This window comes from Cupressus sempervirens, chromosome 1 (assembly GCF_028749045.1).
Source record: "Cupressus sempervirens isolate cs-2001-9-10 chromosome 1, ASM2874904v1, whole genome shotgun sequence".
Lineage (NCBI taxonomy): Eukaryota > Viridiplantae > Streptophyta > Pinopsida > Cupressales > Cupressaceae > Cupressus > Cupressus sempervirens.
Genome location: NC_143118.1, coordinates 653,751,774 through 653,759,129, shown reverse-complemented (window position 1 = coordinate 653,759,129; position 7,356 = coordinate 653,751,774).

The following is a 7,356-nucleotide window of genomic DNA, read 5'->3' as shown; positions in this document are numbered from 1 at the left end:
AAAAAATTTCCTTCCAGACCTTTGTACCCTTCATGGAGTTCGAATTCCACATGGTGGCAATACCCCCCAAAGATCCTTTTGCATCCATATGTGAATGCTAAGCCCCCAGCCAAATATGACTAGCAATTTTAGCAAAACTATCACTAGACATTTTGGTCTCCTGTATTAAGACACAATCAACTTTTTCTTGCAAAATATATTGTTTCAAAGCATATTGCTTTTGGGGATTATTTAACCCCCTCACATTCCAAGAGAGAAATTTCATTTCTTACCTCTAGTAATTGTCTCCAATGTAAGTTTCTTACCATTGGCCACATCCCTAGCTATTTTCTTTGTCTTGGTAGCCTTGCTAGACGATCTTCCTACTATCATAGAGGAACCAACATCTAATTCCCCCCCACCCCCTCTCTCTTCTTCTTCTTCTAGACCTCCCATTCCCCATTATCCTCCTCCTATGGTGAGGTAATGTTAAATTCCATCTCCACCTTTTCAATACTTTCCATAACTTTTGTTGCTATTTTTGTTGGGGAGGCTTTAACTAGCCTCAAAGGGGTACATACTTTCTCATCACATCTAGTGGATAGGATTTCCTGGTGGCTGTCACCCGTCCGGGTTGTTAGGGCTCCCAGGAAAGGGTGGTACACATCTATTTCACCCTCCTCCAAGGACACTCCAACAATAAGTCCCTCCATAGGTGAGCATAGTAGTTCCTCTAAATCCTTTATGAAAGGGTATTCCTTCGAGTTCATCTTATCCTCCAATCCTCCGCCCTTCCCAGAGTCTGAACATTTTTCCAGAGTGGGAAGCATAGTGGGAGTGGCCTTAGGAGGGGACTCCGCCACTTTTTTTGATAACTTTGAGGGTTCACCCAAGGACTCAATAACTATCCTTGGGAAACCCTCTTTCTGTTTGTCTTTCTGCATTTGGTTTTTATAATCCACGATAAGGTGTCCAAATTTTCCACATCTTTGGTAGAACATGCTAGCATTCTCATATTATATAGGCTAAATTTTCTCACCCCATTTAGTCCTCAACGTGACTACAGTGGGGAGTGCTCTATTCAGGGCTACATTCACACAAAACCTTGCATATACTAGCCGTGTTTTTTGCATAGTCACTTTATCCATTGTGACAAAATGACCAAAAGAATTCTCCACCCGCCTTAAGATCCTCTCATCCCAAAATTCTAGGGGGGGCCCAGGTAACCTAACCCAAATCAGGATAATTTTTTTCAACTCCACGCTAGCATCAAAGCCCAAATGCCATCTTGTAAGGGCAAGACAGTGCTTCCCATAATACCAAGTACTAGCAAGAATGGAGTTAAAATCGTCCTCAGTAGTAAATTTGAAACAAAAGAGACCACTAGGCATAGTAGAAACACTTACACTCCCTTTAACCTTCCATTTTTGACTCACCCATTTACGAACCATCTCAATTGTTGGCTGGAATGCAACAAATCTACCAACAACATAGAGTTTGAGGCCTACAGTCACATTGTCCACCACACTATCAGGGAGGGAAATCACAGGACCCTCCTGGCCATGGGTAATCATGGGATTCTCCTTAGGGACAGGCTATCGAGGTACCAACAAGCACATTCTTCCACCTCGACAGTGATTCATCACCTGACTTCTGGCCTCCCTCCAGCAGACAATCAACAAGGCTCCCACTACCGAAAGTTGCAGTGTTTGCATCCGACAACTCGACCACCCCAAAGGGCCCACAACCAACCTATAGGTCCTCCAAATCCCTACACACCTCAAGCACGAGTTGCAGGTCTAGGCACATTGGCAAATCCAGAGGCTTAGGGCCCGCCATAATTCAAAATTCAAAATCAAAAAGAGCCGCAAGATTGCAAAGTGCAAAAGTTCTTCTGTCAAACTTCAATGTTAATTGTATAATAGTAATATTGTACTACAAATGTTATAAAAAGGTAAGGTTTTTAAAATTATATTTAACCTCCCATATAAAATAGTATATTTAATCAAAAAAAACGTGCAATTACAAAAATAAATTATTTTACACATTATTTTACTATAATATAGGAAAAACAATAATTATTATTAAGTACTTTAATCTTTAGAGAACATAATAATTCTTTTATATTTATATGTGCATTAGCTTTTGGCATCAATAACTATTATCACACTCTTTGATCTATTATTTGGATGTAGAAAAAACGATAGACTATATATTGTGTTTTGAAATGTTGACCACAACAATTATTATACAACAAATCTATAACTATCATATTTCTATTTTGAAATGAAGGTATATTAGATCTCACTTTAATTATAATTATCAACATTGGCAATACAAAAATAACAATAAAACATAAAAGATAAGAATTAACCTCTATCTAATGAAAATTAGAACTAAGTTTGAAAGAAAGTGTTTACAATTTGGTAATTTGTTTTGCTTTGATTCATATATAATCTTTCAATGCAAGTTATTTAATATTTGTTATATATAATTTTCTCAATTAATTGAACATTTATTTTTAAGAATAATAACTCAATCGTCTATCAATTATTTATATAGCTCATTACATTATTTAATTAAGCTAAAATAATTTATTTTCCTCAACAATACTATATTATGTCACTAATTACATTGTTTAATTAATGAAAAGTTACTTATTTTCTTATAACACTATATTAAATATAACTTAGCACTTAAAATAATATTTGTGATAAATTTTTTAACTTTATAAATATACAATAATATAAAAATAATATAAATGCTATTGAACATAAACTAAATTAAATATAGATATCTAAATAAATGTTAATTTTAAAAATAAAAAAATAAAAAAATCACTAGCAAAAAATATAAAGAGTGTTTAGAAAAAATATATTAAAAAATAAAATAAAAATAAGCTAACTTCATAACATTGCAAATGTTCTATAAAATTTAAAACATAATTAATTATATTAATATTATTTAAAATAATAGCTAATTAAATTTAAAATAATTGTCCTCGTAAAATAAAAATAAAAATTCTATTAGATGTAGAAATATAAAAAATATGTCAAATTTTTAAAAAGAAAAAAGAAAAAATCACTAGCAAAAATATAGAGAGCCAATTAAAAAATAGAAATATTGTTTAAAAAAAAATCAAAGTTAAAATGAGCTAATTCTAAAACATTAAAAATATCCTTTACTATTTTAAAAATGAACAATATTGAAGCCAAACTAATAGAAAGAAAATGAGATGAAAACATAAGTCTTGTAAACCTAACTAATAATAATTATTTATTTTAATTATTATGTTTAAAAAGAATTGTAGTATTTATTCATAATCATCTTTAAAATTCATAATCATCCAAACAAATACAAAACTATTCACCATTGAAAAATGAATAAATACTACAATTCTCCTTAAAAATAATAAATTTCTATGAGAAAAAAACGAGGTAGAGTTACATTCGGCTCTAACTCCTTTTTTCCGTATTGTTTGAAACTCGGCTTAACCCACTTTAAACCCAAACCATGATTTAGAATATAACGGAGTTAAAAATAAGTTAGTTGAGGAAGAAAGAAGATAGAGATGTAGAGAATATAAAATGGTGAGTGGCATTGGTTTGATAAGAAAGTTGCACGTTATGAAAGGAGGCGCATAATCTTTTAAACATTTTCTTCATTGACTTCAACAAGTGTTGGATATGACATGGAATTGAGCTGGCTTGGAGGATTAATTATGAACTTAGAGAAGTTATGGACATAAAGTTAGTTTAAGGGAGTATGACCCACACAAGTTTTATGGCAACCAAATACTCATCATATTAATGTTGTATATTGTCCCTTCTCTTTCACACTTCATGAATTTTATTAATTTAATGATATTAAAATAATTATCATAGTGGCTCCCAAGTTAAATAAATGCTACAAATCTAATCTATTTATAGTGATATATAAAAAATGAACATTACAAAGAATAATTGGAGAATTCCTTTTATTTACAAGTAAAGAGTAGAATTCTACTCTAACTTTATGTTGTATAGTCTTCATAAATAGCACAATATGTATTATGTAAGAATAAGTGAGGAAAAAATTACTTCTCTAAATTTGATTGAGTGGTGCATGCATGCATGCACACGCACACGCCCACACACACACATACACACACACACCTACACCTATATGTGTATATGTGCACACATTGTGATGAAAAGAAATAGGTGTGAGGAGCAATCACTAGGATGTATAATCAAACTAGGAAGGTCATCCCTAAGTTTCTCTCAAAACTTGGAAGGAAGGTCGATCCACTAGGCTTAAATAGACCCATGCAATAAGAGGATGTAAGGATTCCTTTACAATAGAGTTGAAAGATGATTATACAATTTTAGAATGGAAAATGAAAGAGTGGAAGGATAAAACGAAGTATTTAAGAATACAAAAAGAGCTAAATTATAAATTTGATTTTGTAAACAAATCCAAAAAAATAGAATAATGATTGACAAGGGATTCAAATTGTAGTCCAAAATAGAAAGTATAGGGTGCCTCTGAGTCTTAAGGGCGAGGAGGAGCTATGAGGTGAGTTGACTCCCCTAATGCTAGCCCTAATAAAATGAAGCTTTAGTTTTTTATAAAGGGAAAAATAGGTTTTGAAGGGGCCCCAAAATCCTTTACATTCACATATTAATCAGATATAGCTTTAACCCAACAAAAAATTACATTGGTAAAGACCAAACACAAACAAACAAAAAGTCACCACTACAAACTAAACATAGGAAGACCAAAAAACAAGACATGGTGCACAAATACAATGCAAAAACTAAGAGAACTACAGAAATAGAGAAATAGATAAACAACAACATAGAAAACATCATACTAGTTCCTTGAGGTTACTAGCCACCTCCTCACCAATAGAATTCATCCTTTTGACCACCTTCTTGAGGTCCTCCAAATTATCTAAATACAAAGTAATTACCATCTTTCTTTTACTTGCACTAGTCCTCTTACTAGGATGAAAAAAATCCTGAGTAATTGTATCCTTTTAAACATTCACAATGATGGATATCTTCTCCTCACTTTAAATCTTGAGTTTTCTGATCATAACATTTGTGTTTTCCCCAAAAGATTGTAGAATCTTGAAGCTATGGTCAAGAATCTTCCTCAACATTGCTTCCATTTTATCCAACCTCTTGGAAAGAGACTCCATCTTTTCCTCTAGAAACCTTATAACTGACCCTTCAGTCTCAAACAAGTCCATCACCAACTTTTTCTCTTTAGCTATCCATGAAACTCAATTTCCTCTCTAGGCTTGGAATAATACTATTGTGAGTCTTCAAGCTTCATAGAAAAGGACCTTTGCTGAAGTTTCTCACTTTTAATCTTGACATGGAAGGTCCACTTATTCACTCAAAAAATATCCAGGGATAGAGCTTTGAAAGTTTGGAGAACAACAAAGGGAGGCTCCTATTTATCCTAACACTCAAAAAACCACAGCTCCCTTGACACCACCCTTGTAGAACCACTCTTCTCACCTTCACTATGCAAAAATGTAGAGAAAATATGAACATCATGAAACATATTGCTAGTGTAGTCTTTAACCAACATAATCTGTGTGTTCATCTCCTCTTGACTGTGGTGGATTCCCTTAGAGTTGTTTGAGGGAAGACCACCAATTGGGTTTACAAATATCTTAGCCACTGACAAATGAGCCAATACAAATTTCACTTGAAGAAACACCTAATTTTCTCAACTTCTTAAAAATATTGAGCTTTCTCCCTATATCATCCTTCTTCCACTTAGCGAAAACCCTCTTCCAAGAAGGCCAAACCATAGGGGATCATTTAATTTATGGAGGCTCCTCAACATTATGACTATGCTCAGTGTGCTCATCATCCTCACCAAAATAATAATGGACTTTCTTAAGGGGTAAATTCTTCCAATGAGGAGAATCCTTCTTGATGTCCTCCATGTGGTTACCCTCTTCATAAAAAAACAATATTTTTGGGAGGCATCTTAGTATTCTTGGTAGTAAAGGACTTCATTTTCTTTTTAGAGCTTCCCTCCTTATTGGTGAACTCAGATTCCACATCACTATCAAACACATTATTAGGAGGATCCTTTGCTTTAACCTTAATAAAAAACTTAGGATTTTCTACATTTTTTTCCTTCAAATGCCTGTATAGAATCAAAATCAAACCCTAATGGAGCACTACTTTGGAGGGACTCTTCTTGTGATCATGAATGTTGGAATTCAAGGAAGATAAAAGTAGAAAGGAAAGGGCACACAATCTTTGCATGTGAAATGCTTCATGCAAAAACAAAATGATAGCTATGGAGCCTCAAGAATCTACCATCAAGAATGAAAACCTACATTATTGCTTTATCCATCCAGTTCCATAAGGGCTTCAACTAAATAGGGTCATAGAAAGTGTTATTCCCTTTTAGCTAAAGTAGAGCTTCCCTTTCCTTATCATTTTTTTGGGAATTTTTGCAAGGCAAGGTCAAAGGCCTTCCAAAAATTAAAATACTTCATTCCTTGGGTAGATAGGCTAGTTGCCTCTGCAATAGCCCTTCTAGCAATTAAAAACTTCTTTCCTTCTAGAATAACCTCCTCATTATCCTAGTCTTCAACAAAAATGTTAGTGACATTCCTACCAAAGCCTTAAATTTTCTCTAGGAAGGGAGTCAAACCACCCTTATACAACTTCTTCCAAGCTTCTAAGTCCCTCTAGATGTGCTCACAAGTCACAAGTTTGAACCTCTTCAAATTCCCTCCCATCTTCACTGTGCAAATGATTTACAAATAGAAATTCAATAGAGATGACACATTATTCTCTAATAAGCAATTCTCAGTACCTAAAAATTATGTCAAAAAAGGAGGGTAATAATTATGGAAAATGAAATCATGTCTGACTTCCCTTTAATAAGATTAAATCTCATACACATCACCTCCATCATTGTACTTTCAAGATTTTCCTTTTTGCTATTGAATCTTTCAAAACCCACCACATTTCTTAATTCATTATTAATTTGAGCTTCCCTATTCCATACCATCTTATGATAACTTTGAACCCTTAAATTAGCAAGAGTATCAATAACTATATTTAATTCCCTATAGACATGGAAAATATAAGACTTTTGGAAACTATTTAAATTCCTTACAACATTTGATGATATTGTTTATAGACCAATAAGCGAGATTACCACCCTCTAAGAATTTAAAAATATTGTTCAAGTCACCTTCTATCCACACTTGACTCACATTTAACTTTTTTGCAAGAATTAGGCCTTGAAGATATTCTATGGCCTCTACATAGTGGTTGGTTTGGTTTCCCAAGGGAAGAGTGATGAGGAGGTATACTTAGATTGGATAGTATTTCACCTTAAAAGGATCCCAAC